Raw genomic sequence first — 17,863 nt, forward strand, 5'->3', positions numbered from 1 at the left:
CTGTGCCCTCTCCCTTCGGGTTGAGAGAGATGGGAAGGCCCATCTCAGCACGTGGGGTAGCGGATGTGGGCGGCCTTGAGATTTGTAGGCGGATTCGACTTTGGACTCGGGCAGGCGAGTTACGTGAAAGGCGAATTTCTGCTATTCCAATTGATCTCAACTCGTGCAGGTGAGCTGATCATTCAGGCGAATCTGGAACCAAGTACATTTGACGACCATGCGGCTCAGGCAGGCGACTTCTTACAGGCGAATTTCCCATAGGCCATCAGAGGTATTTTTTACCGTCTACAACACCCCCTTTAAAGTTTTCAGACCTAAACTGGCTTGCGTGGGGTCTGGAATACTTTGAATGAAGAAAATTTTGGCGAAGCAAGCGCCTTTGGGTTTCTTTTTTAGGATTTTTAGCAAACCCTCAGCTATCAACGGGTTTGATATGCCTTTACCTCAGCTATCAACGGGTTTGATGTGCCTTTACCGATCACCGTTTGAATCGGGCTAGCCATACTATTCCCCTCAGTATGATGAGTTGTCGAGTAGTTTCTCTTAGACTTGATGCTAAGATTTCTACTCTCAACCTTAGCCGTTCGAGGCATGGTTTTAACCGTCCGAGCGAGGTCATTCTACTGGCTTGGTTCATAATTTTACCTTAAAAAGCGAATGAGTCGTCAAGGCGAAATCAGGTTTTGGGGGCAAAATTGTGTTCGACTTGTGGATTTGGGTCGAATTTTCGCAGGCGAGACCCTTCTTTTCGGGCGCGAAACTCGGTTCGACGTGGGCGAGCCACGTGTCCGCTGGTGGGCTTCGTGCTTTCCAGCTAAGACGACGTGGTTCTGTCACGTCGCGTCCTGACGCAAGCTTCGTGCTCCCCGTTTGAATCGTGGCCGTGGTTTTCGAACCCAACCGTCAGATACAACCGTCGATTTTGGTTCAGGTTTAGGTTTTTTCGGCCGACCCGTTTCCCGCTTCGACGTGGCACTTCAAAATGCCAGGGGGCGATCTGGACCGTTGATTTCGATCATGGTCACGTTCCCCGTCCGCCAGTATTTCACTTTTTGAGGGCGATCGCGGCCACGTTGGCAGCTCCTCCGTTAAATAGGCTGTTCTCTTTCCTTGAAAGTTACCGTGCTCAAGAATCTTGAAAGTTTTCCAAAGAGAGAGAGTTCCCGCTTAATCCCCTCAATGGCGCCGAAATCCAAGAAGGGTGTCACGAAGGGAGGAGGTCACGGGCGCTATTCCGACCGCCTCGCCGCCGGTGCACCCGTCCGCCTACCTGAGACACATTCGTGTAAGTCCAAGGGTTCCCTTAACGATTTCGCGTCGGTTATAGGTGTTAGGTCAGGCGGATGAGCCTCGTTTATCCCCCTTAGGTTCGACCGTCTTTGGTAGCTTCCTTGATTTAGGGAAAAATCTGCCCCTTCTTGGGCGGATTTTATATTTGCTCATATAGGACGATTTCTGCCTCTACAGGTGAAATCGACTTTTGTTGGGTGGAGGCGAATTCGTTCTTGATAGGCGAATTCGACCTCTTCTCTGGTAAAAAGGGGAGTGTTGTTTTCGCTTTCCGACAAGCGAATTCGCCCATTTTTACTGGATTGGCAGATTTATTCTTAGGGCGGATCCTATCCTGACTCTTCTGTCTTTTCTTGCAGCGACCTTTTCCGACGAAGCCCTTCCGCAGGGCGGGGCCGTCGGTCTTGCCGGAGGTGCAAGGCACACAGGGCCTCCCAGGTTTCCTTCCTTGGGTCCGGTGCCCGTGTTCTTCGCTGATAAGCCGGTCGGCTCAACAAAGAGAGTCGCCGATGGACACCACCTAACGCTGCACGAGTTGGCCACTGACGCGGCGCTGACGGACGAGGATAGGGTGGAGCTGTCGAAACCTTAGTTTTTGTTTGGTGATTCTGCCACCGATCCTTCCGCCCTGTTGATCAAAGAGAGCAGGTGGCTCCGCGAAATGGACGGGGTTCACTACTATCTCCCCAACATGCCGAGGGGGTTCTCAATTGTTGAGCTGTGCTCTCTTGCGGTCCCAAGGACGATGAATTGGGATCTGACCCCAACTCAAGACGGGGTGACTTGTGGTGTCTTTACATGCTCCACGGCAGGGTACGGAGTAGAAAGCTCATGTAAACGGGTGACTGGCCTGTGTCCGGGTCTACCGTTCAACGAGGCGCCCACTGGAGAGACGACAGCAGTCGCGGAGACCTTCCGTCATTGCTTCTTCCGAGCTGGCGGGAGATTTCCTCCAAAGGATTTCAGAGCTTCGGGGTGGGTCTACTCCGCGCCTGGCAGTAAGACCTGGTGGTCCAAGATCACCGAGTACATCCTAGTCGAGAATTCCGACCTTGCGGATACAGAGTTGTATGCGGCCATTCAGGCCACTTGTCATGGTCTGAAGATCAATGCTCCCCAGTTCCATAGCGTCTTGGAGCTATATTGTGCCGACAGTGGCACGTTTTACACCCCCAACGGTGAGCTCGGTATAACTCTCCACGAGATGTACGACGTGTCGGGACTGCCTCTGGGCGACTTTCCGTATGAAGAGTACATTCCCGACCAAGATGAGATCGACCAGCTCTCAGCCCACTCCCCACTAGTGGTTGAGACTCTGTGGGAATTGCTCTGCCACTACCACATATGCCTCAACACCTTAGGGGCGGGGGATCACAAGGGTAAGAAGAAAAGAGCTCCGGGAATCAGTCACAAGAACTGGGCTGATTATTTATTCCCGGAGGGTGATGTCAAAGGGATGGCTGCTCTGTCGTTGCGTATATGCGATGAGGCTGAAGTGGAGAAGAGGATGGCCGAAGGGGAAGCCACTATAACTCTCGATCATGACGAGGGTGGGTTCAAATCTGGAACGGTCTTCCATTCGTTTCACCACCAGGCCATGTCCCCTATCTCTGGGAAGGCTTTGCTCGCGGGGTATCTCATGTTGTGGCTCAAGAGGTGCGTAATCCCCACTCACTCTTTTGAGGCTATTCCCGTAGAGGTCGTGTATCCTGCGGTTTGCTTAGCCCACGGGAAGTCGTATTCTTTGGTGTCGGCGACGATAGCGTGTATCCACCGAGGACTCCGTACGTTGACGGCCCAGTTCTGTCGTGTGTCGACTGTCGACGAAGGGGAAGGGGAAGTTATCAGGACCCCCAATCCCAGAGTGGGGCTGCCATACACCTACTTGATGGCGTGGTTTGTATACCACTACGAGTGTTTGATGAGCGCTCCCGCGACTCTTCAAGGAGACAGGTTTGTTCCTTTCCTTGAGCGTTTGGAAGGGTGCTCTTGGAAGTGTAAAGACATTCCTGATGCGCGGAAGACGCTCTCCCATTTTGTCCACTATAATTTTCGTCGCTTCTTCCCCTACTTCAGTGGAGGAAGATACGGCGAATCTCTTAGGGATGCGCCGACGACGGACCATCACACGTCTCTTCCTCGTGGCGCATTCTGATGGTTGGTAAACATTCGGCCGGGGTATCACATCCTACGCACAGGTTATGTGTGTTACCTTGAGACGTATATCCCTTGCAGGTTTGCTCGCTAGTTTGGGTATGATCAATTGTACGTGGGCAACGCCAATCCCCGCCAACACTTCGAAGGAGGACTGGTGGACGGAGCTCGTGGATGGTTCTGGACCCATGCTGGTGGCACCCAGGCTCACTTTGAATTACCCATGAAGGATCGTGATTTGCACCACACGTTCCTATACTGCCGGTGGTATCGGGGCGCCAGCGTTAATCCCTCTGGTTTCTGGTTCCAGAGCTCATGTTTGACGGAACGCGATCGTCCTCTCAGAGGATCTCTCCGTTCTTCAAGGCGAAGGGGCCACCAAACTGCTAGGGAGCTGTTCTTAGAGGATCCAGTTGATGACGCCGAGAGTTTTGACGCCGGTTTAGACGAATCGGAGGCTCCCGAGGTTCGAGTTCCTTCTCCTGGTCCCTCGTTGGATGCCCCTGGCGAACCAAGAGAATCTGAACGCCCAAGACCGGTCCAGAGTCCAAGAGTTGGACAGATGGGGACGCCTCTTCTATCTCCGAGTAGCTCGCTTCTCTCTAAACGCCAACGAGAGATTGCGGCCGAAAGTTCTCGAGCGGAGGCGGTCAAGAAGGCCCGTCGCGATGAGACAGTCGAGACCGCCCGAGCGGCAGAAGGTCAGGATAATGTTCCCCAGGTAAGTATCTCCGGAGCGGCGACGTCCGGGTCTGGAGCTATGCTGCCCGCCTCTTCTGCCACAGCGGGGGCAGTTCTGGCGACTTCGAAGGATGCCCCTCCGCAATCTGGCGTGAGGCCACAGACAGGAGTTCCAGCGGTTTCTGTGTCTGCATCAGGAGGTAATCTTTGCAACAGTACCCTTGATCGCAACGTTGATTTTACAGCCTTTTGACACTTGTATTGGGTCCATGCAGGTTGGCGGTTGAGAAAGCGAATCTCCATTCCTGTCTGACGAAGAGGAGGAGGCTGGAGATGAACGAGGGCGCCATAGGCTCAGGTAAGCGGTAGTGTTTTAGCAATTACTCATTCTTCGTACCAACTGTCGATAGGTGGGCCCTTGTTCGAGGGGCCTCTGTTAACCTCTTGCGTTGCTTGTAGCAGAATTCCTGCTCCTGAGGTTGCTGGCAAAGAGGATCCTACGTCTTGGGCCGAGTCGCTCGTAACTGGTGGCGGGCGAATCTGAGGATGGGATGAGCGACGATCGTCGGGTTCATGAAGGCGTTATCCAGTGAGGAAGGAGTTGTTGGGCTGACGTGAGGAATGCGCGCTGGCACCAAATAGAGAGATCTCCTGCTCATATGCGGAAGGCGTCAGCTGGGGATCGTGCCTATTCAGCGCAGGAGATCTCCGTTTCAAGGAGCTTCTACTCCGGCAAGTGAGCCACTTCCTTGCCGGCGCGGAGGCCGTTAACGCTTGTGACCGTTGTTCCGAGGGCGTCATTGGTCGCACCGGCTTTGGCGGCGCCAGTCCCTACTTCTATGGTTATGACCATAGGTACTTCAACCGTGATTTCATCCACTGTGGAGGATGCTGCCCTCTCTCCCTTGGAGCGTGAGCGAAAAAGGAGTGCGGCACGATCCGTGGCTGATTTCCAAGACACTCTAGCCGGGTGCATCAAGCTCGCTTTGGAGGAGAGTTGCCCCTTCGAGGATTTTGAAGAGGACCTCGACTACATTGTGTGCTTCTTAATCAAGAGTCTTGGTCACACTGCAGCGAAGCCCTACTTCCAGCGTAAGGAGGAAGTGAAGGAGACTATTCAACGGTTGCTTGCCCTTCGCGCGAAGAGTTCCACTCTTGTGGACCTTGCATCCGGCGAAGTCCGAGCAGCGGTGGAAGAACGCGATCGCCATCTGAACGAGACCATGTCGCTGGAGGCAAGATTGTCAGCAGAGTTGGAGCAGGCCAAGGCTGAGGATGAACGAATGGCCCTCGAGGAGCAGAAGGCCGATAACCGCGTTTCTCGCTTGTCTTCGGAGGTAGAGAATCTGAAGCAAGTTATAGCTAAAGCGCAAGCCTCATTGGCCATTCAAGAGAAGGCTCATGAACAGGTGGTCAAGGAATTGGAAAGCATTGGATCCCGCCGGACACTAACGGCTAATTCCGTTGGGGAAAAGGACCAAACCTATAGGGAGGTCAAAGAGACCGTCCAAGACTTGGCCTCACGCACTGAGGAAGATCTTCGCCAAGAGATCTTGAGGAGGCTAGAGCTTCGTTATGCTAGGGAGATTCGTGAGGCGGAACTGCGGCTGAAAGCCTTGTAATTTGTCCCTTTTTGTCTTTGATTGTCAGTTGTACTAGGACTTCTTTCTATGAATGAAATTATCCCTTTGTTTTTTGGCTACTGTGCATGCTCCATTTTTCTTTTAACATGTGTTAGCTAGAGCGTTAGTTGTGAGGGGCTGTCTTCAGCTGTCGGCGAATTTCGGCCGTAAGCTTGTCTCCTTTGCGAGCGGATTTCGTCCGCAGGCGGATTTGGAATTGACTCAAATTCCAGAAGGGCAATCAGTTTTGACCCGCGGGAATCTCAGCGAGGCGGATTTGGAATTGACTCAAATTCCAGAAGGGCAATCAGTTTTGACCCGCGGGAATCTCAGCGGCGTATTCGCCATCAGATAGGCTCCGCTTTCGGTGGGCCACGTATTGGTTTATGCTTACGTCAGCCGAGAGAACGTGGGCACATCGCTCCATATTGAATGCGGCGTAGTGGGGCTCTTCGTCTCTCGCGCCCGATTCGGGCCGTTGTTGAAGATTGCGCTCAAGAAAAACCGTTGGATCTTGGTCGTCCAGGTAAGATCTGATTTGTTCGGCCTTACCCTTCAACTGTTTTAGCCTTGAACGGTCTAATCAAGTATTGAGTAACCGCCTAGGGTTCTTTGGGTATTTAACACCCTTACTCTCTATCAAGAGGATCTACAGCCTTTTCATTGTCTTCCCCAGAGTAAACCCAATTTTTCCTTCCTCATACCCCCGATGGTGCCGAAGGTGAAGAGGGTCGCTTCTAAGAAAAGGAAAGAACTGTCTTCTTCGGGCGCTGCTGAGGCCGCCGCGGCCGAAGGTATCTTTCTGTTCTGACTCTCGCGTGGGTTGAACAGGTATTCTTCCCTTGAATCCTCTCTGTGTTGTTGTTGTGTTTTGCAGATCGAGGGGAGGCGCCGGCTGCCGAGGAGCACGCGGCCGAGCCTATCCTGATTTCGGACGATGAATCCGAAGGTCCTGCGACCTCTGCCGCCTCAGACTCTGCTCCCCAGTCGGGAGCTGAGCCCTGCCTCGAGATTCCGCCCATTATGGCGCTCGCTCCGGGCCAAGAACCTGCCCCCTCCGAGTCCTTGTCCTGGCAGGCTCACATCGAAGAGTTTGAGAGCACTGTGAGACAGGTGATTTCCCTTGTCGACCTTAGCATGGGTAGCTTTGACAGCTTCAGGCAGTCTCTCCTCGATCGCGTGGCTGATTTGCGGCGATCGGACGAAAATCGGCTCGCTACCCGTTGCATGCACGAGCTCCGTCACTTGGAGTCACGTATGATAGGGTTAGAGACCTTGCTACGGGAAGGTCCGGAAGCCAACATGGAGTCTTGCCTGGCTCATGTCAGGCGTCAGGAAGCCCTGGAGCAGGAGACCCGTTCCAAAGAAATAGCGGATTTGGAGTCCGTCGCCAATTTCTGGGTGGGTCAACAACATTTGCTAGAGGAGCAAATTATTGACCTCAATCGCACTATGGCTCGCCTGAGGGCCGAATTGGGACAGGCGGAGGCGAACTTGAAGGGGCTCCAGTCCGACGTTGTGAAGGTCAGCAAGAACGCTGAGGCGGAAACTCGATGCCTGCTAGCCTTGCGCCAGGCAGATGCTGCCGCCAGGTCGAACCGCGAGGACCGGATTCGGAAGGCTGCTGAAAACAAGGCTCCGGAAGACCACGCGAGCCAGGTGGAGGCGGCCAAAGAAGAGATCTCCACTTTTAGCGTGTTCGACTGAGACTTCTGCCTTATGATTGTGTTAAGACATTTTGTTTATGACTTGTTTGTTTATGAAGTCATAACTTTGTTCAAATGTATTGTCTTAAAAAACTGGGTGTATGTTTTGCTTCTTTGAACGTAATGTTACGACTTTCGCATTTGCAAAAAGACCATAACTTTGTTCAAATGTACTGTCTAGAAGCATATCATGAGGCCTGTGTATGCTCCTCGTGCGTATACTCTTTTGATATGTCGCTTTCCAGTGTTTTGCTCTGTAATTGCTGACAATCTCGTGTCACAGGCAAAGTCTCTTGCATGACGACGAGTCCACTGTCAAAGCCAAACTCTATCCTGATGAGTTTACGCTGGTGGCGAAACTAAAGCGATGGTGAGTTCGCTAGGATGATGAAACTCGACTCCTGATGATTTCATATTGTTGGCGACACTCAACTGATTGACGAGTCCGTTTGCAGGCGAGACTCGATCACGGCGAGTTTTGCTTGGAGGTTAAACTCAGCTGCTGGCGAGTTTATACTGCAGGCGAAACCCGTATGATGGTAAGTCTGCGTTGAAAACCAAACTTGATTGATGGCGAATTTACACTACAAGCGAAACTCGTATGATGGCGAATTTACACTGCAGGTGAAATTTGGATAGTGGTGAGTTTGTCCAACAGTCAGAAATCCAACTGTGGGCGAAGCTTGTGCCACGCGTCTGTCTGCGGGCCCAAGTGCTTGCCAGCTAAGACTCTGCGGGCACATTAATGCTCATTAATGGTGAAGCGACCGAATGCTTCGCCTCTCGTGCCCAATCCGATCGGTCGGTTTGGGGTCTCAAGAGGAATGGCCTTTATTGGCGCTGAGTTCGAAGCGTCGCAGGACATCTGGGCCACTCGATCGCTTGGGGTAACAAATCTCAGCCGTTGAGTTCTTTTCGAATATATATCAGTACTCGCCTCTCTTCAGCAGAGTTCTTACTGCTTCGAGAAAAATCTGCTAGGAGAAAACCGCCGCAGTAACTTCCTCTGCTCTATGGCCTCTTTCTGCTTCCGATCACAGTGACTCGGAGGGTGTCGGCTCTTCCGCCACCGTCGTCGACGTTGGTGCTCCGGCTGTCGTCCCTGCAATTCCGAACCCCGTGGCTCACCCCACTTTCGTGCCCCTCCAGGCGTTGGTGGGTTTGGTGCACGGGATCGCCATCTCGGTCAGCGTTGGTGACGAGCGATACTACGATGCGCTTCCTGCTGTGGAAGCGGGCTTGGAGGCAGTTCGCCGCGCTGGTGATGCCTCGCTCACACGGCGATGTGAGCGGGAGCTTGAGCGCGTGGAGGGGTGGATGTACCGCCTCGAGGAACTGGCCTATGACGATCCCTCCGACGTGCCACCGCCCCTCTCGCTGCGTCTCCTGCTCGAGCGTGAAGAGCGGGCGAAGCGGATTCGGGCGAAGGAGGCCGAGCTCAGACATCTGCGGAAGCAACACCAAGCGGTACTGGACCGGATGGACGCTTACCTGGACAGGGCTTTCTTCGAGGACGCTGGCTCTCTTCGCGGCGAGGCAAGGCTGCGGGAGCATGAGCGTGAGGCGAGGAGGCTCGGTGAGGCCGCCGGAGCGGTGGAGAGGGAGCTCCAACTTCTTCGCCAAGAGGAAGAAGACAGCGAAGTGGACTTGGCCAGGCGGCAGCAGGAGCAAAAGGAGAAGGCGAGGATCCGGCGTGAGGCGGATCGTGCTGCGGTCAAGGCTAAGATTGGCTCTTTTAGCCTGCTGAAATTCCTGTAATGCTCATGCTGTCTAAGTCCTCTTTCTTCTTTTTTTTTGTTGTTTTGTTAACTCAGTTGGTGCCTCGGGCATCACAACTAAACTGAAAACTTATGTAAATTTTGGTCCGTTGTGGCTCTTCTGCTTGTTTTGCTTATTCTTGCTTTGCGTGCACAGTTTTCTCTTCCTTTGCCTGCGCTGTTTGGCATTTGAGTTGAACCTGGCGAGCCTCTGACCATTTTGTTTTGGACTTAGTCGTTTTAGGCTCTTGTTATGTTCTCTGTTGCTCACAACGTGGGGTCGGGTTAACTCCGATTTTCGCGTTGTAGCTCTAATGGGATCAAGAGAGTAACACTTGGCTTGCAGCAAAGAACAACCGTTCGCTTCTGCGGCCAACTGAAGGACTCAGCTTCGACTCGCCTCTCGGCGAATTGTTGCTTGGGGAACCGACAGACGAGTCGTCTGCCGAACCGCCTTCGATAATTGTCGTCATTTGGGAATGCGACAATTGATTGTGGTAGGAGTCATCGCGTGGTAGACTCTACCCATCAGTTATTCGAAAGGAATGTTAGAATATCTGGAATAGGTCAAATAGTTCAGGGACGTAAGAGTGTGACTATTGACAGGAGTAATAGCACGTCGCGTGGTAGGCTATTGCTTAGGCTGTGCTATTCGTAGGAATAACGGCGCCAATCATCAGAGGTGATCATTAACCTGATGGGGTCTTGTCGCGATTGGAGCAACTGTGGGGACCTACCATCCTTCTGAAGAGGATTGGTAAGTGGATTGTGTCAGAGGTTTAATGTTAACGTGACAGGAACTGTCGTGATTGGAACGACTTTGAGCACCCACCATCCTTTAGAAGAGGATTGGCGAGTGATTTTGTCAGAGGTTTAATGTTAATGTGACAGGGACTGTCATGATTGGAACGACTATGAGGACTCACCATCCTTTAGAAGAGGATTGGTGAGTGATTTTGGCTCTGGTCCTAACTATTTGAAGGTTTGACCAAGTGGGTGTTTGATGCCGCCCACCTGAGATGCTATTTTCGCCTGTTTTGAGAGATTCGCCAAGACAGGGTGTTTAGCTGGTAAAGTGAATTTCGCCTAGACTGATAGGCTTGCTTGATGTGGGCGATTCGCCTGATCTGAGTGATCCGCTTGATCTGAACGATTCGCCTGATTTGAGCGATCCGCCTGTACTGAGCGATCCGCCTGTACTGAGCGGTTCGAGAAATTGGAGCATAGGAATAGTTTTACCTCTTATACCATTTGGAGGGTGTGAGGGCCAGTTTAAACTCGTGCACTCATGGGAGTTGGTGAAGGAGAACTAGGGGTAGTACTTCTTATTTTATCGCCGTTTGGCTTGACGAGGCGATAGGCGCCGTTCGAGTAGACTGTCTCTACTACGAATGGCCCTTCCCATTTGGACTGGAATTTCCCCTTCTTCTTGGAAGTGAGGATCATTGGTCGACGAACGGAGAGCACGAGCTCTCCCTCTTTGAAGGCTCAGCGTTTGACTTTCCTGTCGAAATTCTTGGCCATCCGAGCTTGATAAAACTCAATGTGCTGCTGAGCTTCTAGTCGCTTGTCGTCCAACGTCTCGAGCTCTGCGAGTCGCAGTTGGTGATTTTCCTCGGCCGTCATCCCTGTTGCTAAGGCGACGCGGAGGGATGGAATTTGAATCTCCAATGGCAATACAGCTTCACAGCCGTATACCAATAAGTAGGGCGTGGTGCCAGTCGGTGTGCGAACCGTTATGCGATATGCCCACAGGCTCTCACCTAGCTTTTCGTTCCAGTCGCGCTTGCTAGTGGAAGTCAGCTTGATATGCCCACAGGCTCTCACCTAGCTTTTCGTTCCAGTCGCGCTTGCTAGTGGAAGTCAGCTTGGTCAAAATCTTGATGATCGTTTTGTTGAAAGCTTCGGCCAAACCATTCGCTGAAGGGTTGTAGGCCGTGGAAGAGAGGTTCTGTATTCGAAATTTGTCACAGAACCTGGTAAATGCATGGCTAACGAATTGCGTGCCGTTGTCATGAATGATACGCCGGGGTACGCCGTATCGGTATATGACATGATGTTTGATGAATTTGATCACGTTATTGGTCTTGACCTCTCTTAGGGGGATAGCTTCGGCCCACTTAGAGAAGTAATCGGTGATCGCAAGGATGAAGCGATGACCTTTCGCCGATGGTGGAGATATTGGCCCGACTATGTCCATCCCCCATGCTTCGAAGGGCCAAGACGCCCTCATCGGATGCAGGTCCTCAGGAGGCTGGTGCATGTAGTTGGCGTGGATTTGGCATTTGTAGCAGCGTTTCGCATATGCGACTGTGTCAGTAATCATCCCAGGCCAGAAGTAGCCTATCCTCCGCAGGCAATCCCAAAGTTTGGGTCCAGGCTGATGAGCTCCGCATACGCCGTCATGCGCTTCGCGTATGGCCTCTTGCGCCTCTGCCTTTGAAAGACAGCGAAGCAACAAGCCATCATATGACCTCCGATACAACGTCTTAGTGGTTGAATCGTAGTAGAACCTCGAGGCACGCCGTCGGATAGACTCTCGTTCCTTCGCGTCTTCGGGCAATATGCCGTATAGGACGTAATCGATGATCGGGAGACGTCAGTCTTCCTGATCAGGCCGATCTGGTGTTTGATGAGTGGCGTTCGCCTCCGGGACGTCTCTTAGTCGAAAGAGTTTTCGGCTGGCGACTGTGACCCGTTGGGTCGTTCCCAAAGGCTGGGCCAAGTTGGCCGCCAGGGATGTGAGAGCATCCGCATGGGTGTTCTTTGAACGGAGCACGTGCTCAATGCGGAAACTCTCGAGCAACTCTACTAGTCTGACAGCCGCTTTGTGGAGCGGGATGAGATCGTCGTTCCTGACTTCATACTCGCCGGTCATTTGCTTGATGATGAGTTGGGAGTCGTCATAAGCCTCCAGATGCTTGATCCCTAACTCTTTGGCCAACTCGAGCCCTATGAGCAGCGCGTTGTACTCAGCTACATTATTGGTGCACGGTTCCGTTAAGGAAAAGGCCCGGGGTAACACATGGCCATGCGGAGAGGTGAGGACCACCCCCACTCCTGCAGAGATAGAACCGCTCGCACCTGCGCGAGACGCGCCGTCGAAGAACATCTGCCACACCTCTGGTGACGAAGTCACATTGGCTTCGGGAGGTTCATCTGGCAGATCTTCAAATAGATCGGTCTTCACCCCCAGCGGGTGACTAGCCGTGAGATCGCAGATGGCCTGTCCCTTGACTGATTTCTGTGGCATAAAGTGGATGTCGTATTGAGAGAGCAGAAGCTCCCATCTGGCCAGGCGCCAGTTTAATGCTGCAGGTTGCGTCATGAAGACTCGAATGGGGTTCATTCGGGAAATGACATGGATCGTCTGGCCAACTAAGTAGTGCCGCATCTTTTGGATGGCGAACACCAAGGCTAGGCATTCCTTCTCGACCATTGGATATCGATGTTCGGTGCCCTGCAAGGTTCTACTCAGGTAGTAGATGCCTTGCTCGTGGCCTGCATCGTCGTTTTGTGCCAAGAGGGCACCTAGAGAATGTTCCATGGCCCGGATATATATGAGGAATGGCCTCCCTGAGATTGGCGCCGCAAGGACAGGCGGGTTTGAGAGATAAGCTTTGATCTCTTCAAAGGCCTTTTGGCATGGCTCGTCCCAGACGAAGGAGGTACCTTTCTTCATCAGCTTAGAGAAGGGTTGACATTTGCCCAAGAGATTCGAGATGAATCTTCGGATATAAGCCAATCGTCCTTGAAGGCCTCTTAGCTCTTTAAGATTTCGGGGCGGCTGGAGCTCTTGAATGGCTCGCACCTTGTCTGGATCAATCCGGATCCCTTTCGTCGTGACGACGAAACCGAGGAATTTACCGCTAGACATCCCCAAGAATGACTTAGTAGGATTCATCTTGAGTTGGTGAGTCCTCATGAGTTCGAACATCGCCTTCAAGTCTTGGAGGTGGTCCTCCTTACGGCGACTCTTCACGACCAGGTCATCTACATAGCATTCGACCGTCTTTCGCAGATGATCTCAAAAGATCATGCTCATGGCGCGCTGGTAGGTTGCGCCAGCGTTCTTGAGTCCGAAAGGCATGACGGTATAGCAGTACACCCCCATGGGAGTTCTGAATGAGGTGTGCTTCTCGTCTTCGGGGTGCATTTTGATTTGGTTGTACCCCGAGAAGCCGTCCATGAAGGACATCCTCTCGAATCCGCACGTACTATCAATGATGACATCCGTGATGGGCAGAGGAAATATGAGGGCGATGAGGTCCTCTTTTTCTTGAGGAGGCAGGCTGCCACTGATGAATATGGGTTTGGGATTCGCCTCAGTACCCATGTTCACCTGGAGGACTTCGTCTTCAGTTGGTGGTTCGCGCTGTTCGAAGCGACTGTTCCACTGGGCGCTAACATGGCGATCCCATGTCTCGTCGTAAAGTGGAAGTCGTTCGTCCTCTGCCATTCCGGCGGGGTCTACTGTAGCCATGTTGACTGTAAGGCCATCGAACAGATCCCTCACGCTGACGTCTGAGTCCCAAGCCGAGGTCGTTGACGATTGGTCCCCCGAACATGCATAGTCGGAGTCTTCGTCGACGTAAAAACACAGATCCGACGAGGAGGAGGAGTAGCCTAAGCCTCTCCGAGTCCTGTTGAAATAATTTGAGGGCTTCCCTTTGGGTACGTAGGCGGGTCGGATGACCGTTCTGCGTCCTCGGCCGTAATTTAGGCCCTCCAAACGAGTGAGGTCGTATCCCATGTCGCTCATCATGCGTTTCGTAATTCGACTGTATTGCGAAAACTGAGGCGCCGGGTCTTCGTCCTCAGATTCGTCCCATAGCGTGCGTAGGGGACGATCGATTCGGCCGAAGATAATGTCTTTCCGATACCTATTTTGGGCCGGCACGACGAACACAGCTTGCGATGATCTGATCGGCTGCGCCTTGGCGACGTACGACGAGCACACTGGCAAGTGTAGGGAAGGATCACTGTAGAGTTTCGACACAAATAAGCAAAGTCGGATTTCTCATTCATGATAATTTTTTCCGCCTGAACAGCCTTGGTTACATGGTGACTTTCGTAACCGATTACAATTGACTCGAAGTCGTTCAGGATTAGGCTGTCGCCGTATTCAGGCTCGCTATCCGCCTCGTTGCCGCTCTCCGGCTCCTCCGCTGGTGGGGCGTCGGGGTCCTGGTACAGTAGAGAATCGGTGAAGTAGTTTTCGACGCCTTTGAAGGGCTGCTTGTCGGCCACTACCGTCCAGACTCGCTCATAGTTGTCCATATACTTCAGGCACTGGTGTAACGTGGACGGGACTATTCTGTTGCCATGGATCCACGGACGCCCTAGGAGTATGTTGTATAAGGGTTCGGCGTCAATGACGTAGCACGTCACCTCCGTCTTCATGTCGCCTATCTGACATTTTAGGCGGATTTTGCCGAGCGGCCGAGTCCCCGTGGCGTTAAAGCCGAAGATGGTAGTCGCGGTCGAGGAGAGACTCTTTGGCGGTATTCCCAAGTGTTTGATCAACTTCAGGGGCACGATGCTCAGCGCAGTCCCTGGATCGACCTGAATCCGATCTACTTTCGAAGACCCGACGTATCCTGTGAAGTACAGTGGCCGGTCATGAGATGTGCTCTTGATGAGCATGTCCTCAGGGGTGAAAGTGATGCACGGGACTCGTCTCTCAGAGACTTGGCAGCAAGTTGTACATCCCTGTTCTGCCTCCGTTTCCTTCGAGAAATAGGTAGAGAACGCTTTTGAGTCGGCCAGCGCCTCCTGGAGGGCCTCTCGCGTGGACCTGGACAACCGGAGGAGGTCGTACATGGTAATTCGCACGGGAATGCTTTTCAATTGCGCAAGCACGTTGAACCGGAAGGGTTGGCGGCTTGTGCTTGGTCCGTCTAGATTGGGAGGGGTTGCTGCGACTGGCCTCGTGGGAGGTCCTGCCGGGTTCTCCTCCCTCGCGGGATATTCTTTCGCGAATTCTTTCCCTGCTCTCGTGGCGAAGACGTTGGTGTCTTCTTCAGAGTCGGTCAGGGCTGTCATCGCCGCGTCATCTCTGCCTAGGATGGTGGAGACAACGTTGCAGTGCTTTCTCTTAGCATCCTTGGAAGGCTGTGCAGTCCACTGCTCATCATGGAGGAGGTCTGGATGGACCCACATCACCTGCCCCGATGGCAGAGTCTGTGGGACCAAACCCTTTTCCCGCTGGTTGTGAGGATCGTCGTTAGTGATTTTCAAGACCTCCTTGGGGATAGGGATTACCCCTGCTGGAGCTTGAACCTCTGGGAGATCTGTCCCGAAGCTTAAAGTGATCATGTTCGTAGTCACTTGCTTCTGGACTTTCTCTTTCTTCAAAACCCCCGCGTCGTAGAGGGCCTGGAGCTTGTCCTTGAGGACGTAGCACTTGGTTGTGTGATGGCCAAGGAATCTGTGATATGCACAGTAACTTGGGTCACCGGTTTTGTCCGCCTCCTCAGGCTTGGCGGCTTCTGGCAACTTAATTCGCCCGCTCTTGAGTAGAGTGTCGAAAGTCGCCACCACCTGGTCTTCTTTAAAATCATATTGCCGCTGGGGACGTGGTTCAAATTGCCTGGGTTTCGGCTTTTGAGCAGCCTTCGGCGCTGGGGCGGTGTCGACTGCCATGATTTCTTTTCCCCTCGATCGAGGAGGATTCTTTGGCCCAGCTGGCTCTACTGCGCCCTTTTTGGACTGCGGCTCTTCGGCCTCCAGCCTCTTGATCATGTTTTCGACTTGCTCGCCTTGGCGAACAAGCTCCTTCCAAGTCCGGGTCTCTACTGCCCCGATTTTGGACAAGATATGGATCGACAGGTTGTTGCGGCACATCTCAATCAGTGTCGACTCGGAAACTTGGTCCCGACAGTGGACTGATCGATTCTGAAATCTCTTCACGAAGTCATTGACCGACTCCGACTTCCGCTGCTTCTCAGCAAGGAGAGTGGCCATTGACACTTCCGTGTCGTCGTTGAAGAAGCGAGCAAGGAAGAGCTTTTCAACGTCGGCCCATGCCTTGATAGAGTCGGGTTCCAGTTTGCGGAACCATTCAAAGGCCACCCCCTTGAGGGTACCTTTGAATAGTCGAGTGAGAATGGCGTCATTCCCCGTAAGGAATCCGGTCTGCGCCATGAAGTAGTAGATGTACTGCGAGGGTGATCCCTTGCCATCAAACTGTACCAAGCTGATTGGCTTGAACTTTGCTGGGTATGGGACCGTGTCCCATTCGATAGGGTAGGGACGTACCACCCCCAGCTTGTTCATGTTTTGCTGAAGCTTCAGCGCGTTGAGCTGGTCCTGGAACTCGTCGAATCTTTTGTCACGGGTGCTATCCCCAGTGTGTGACGTTCCTATCGATGTTTTGGAAGAGTATCGGAATGCTGATTATCCTCCGTCTCAGTCGCTGGACGGTGAGGAGGTACCCACTCCTTGTCCCTAGTTTGCCGGGGTAAGGGACGTTGGGTCCTTTTCTTCTTCTTCTTCTTCTTATTCAGTAGTTGCTCCATCATCTCTCTTAGAGAGTCGATGGTCGCCTGCTGTTCCTCCAGCTTTTGAGCCATTGTCTGCTCGGTATCGAGTGCGGTCATGTGTACTCTCGCCTGCGCATCTTGACTTGAGCGCGAGGTTTGAGATGTGGCCGCTGCCGAATGACCTTCGTCTTCGCCGCAGGAGGAGTAATCAAACCCAATGCTTGCCCCCCTGCGACTACGCGTTCGCTGGAATATGCCGTCTTGACGGCGTCGAGCGAACCGAGTGTTAGGTCTCAGGACGGAGTCTGAGTCTGGCGAGTCGGAGAGTACCGCCTTTCCCTTATCCGTCATGTTAACCGTGGCAGATGAGAGCTCTAGGTCGTCAGCAGCGCGTCCTTTTTGGTGACGACGCCTTTGACGGGAGGGCCTTGGTCGAGAGGACTGTTGTGACAGTCTCTCAAACACCAAAGGTTTCGCCGCTCCGACGCACTGGCAGTCGGCAAGGACCGTGTGGATGAGTCTCTCGCAGTGGTACTGAGGATTCGCCTCCTGTATAGTGCGTTTACGAGTTAAGTATTCCCTAAGGTCTTCTGTGGGCGGTTGGTGACAACCCCCAGCTTCAGAAGAGTCGCTCGGGTGAGCGCACGAGAGATTTTTAGATGCGCTCTCTGGTGCGCGTTGGGTGGAATGCTTTGGTGCTGGAGTTGGGCGATCTCGCCTTGACTGGCGAGTCTTCACGTTTGAGCGAACTCCAGTACGTAGGCGGGTTTCAACCCTTCGTTTGGACGACCGCCTCCCTCTCTACCTTTACGTTTATCCGCCAAATGGTTATGGCGAGGCTCGCCAGCCTTCGAGGATTCGCCTACTTGGGTAGGCTCGCTCGCTTGAGGAGATCTATTCGCATCAGGGATGTGACCTGAGAAGCGAAGTCCTCCTGGGCGGGCGGCTTTGCCTTCCTCGGTCAGCGCTCCTGACTTGGAGGGCCTTCCGATGTCGGGCAGTTTGCCTTCTCGTCTAGCGTTTCTCGGGCCTGTATAATGATTCAGGCCATTATGAGAAACGGAGGTTTGGACCTCCTGTCTGACGAGCATTTGCCGCCGTCATTGGTTAACTCTCCCAGCGAGGGGAGCATCACCACGGGCAGTGGCGGTGCAGTTTGTGCCGGAGTT

The sequence above is a fragment of the Asparagus officinalis genome, chromosome 7 (genome assembly GCF_001876935.1).
Source record: "Asparagus officinalis chromosome 7, Aspof.V1, whole genome shotgun sequence".
NCBI lineage: Eukaryota > Viridiplantae > Streptophyta > Magnoliopsida > Asparagales > Asparagaceae > Asparagus > Asparagus officinalis.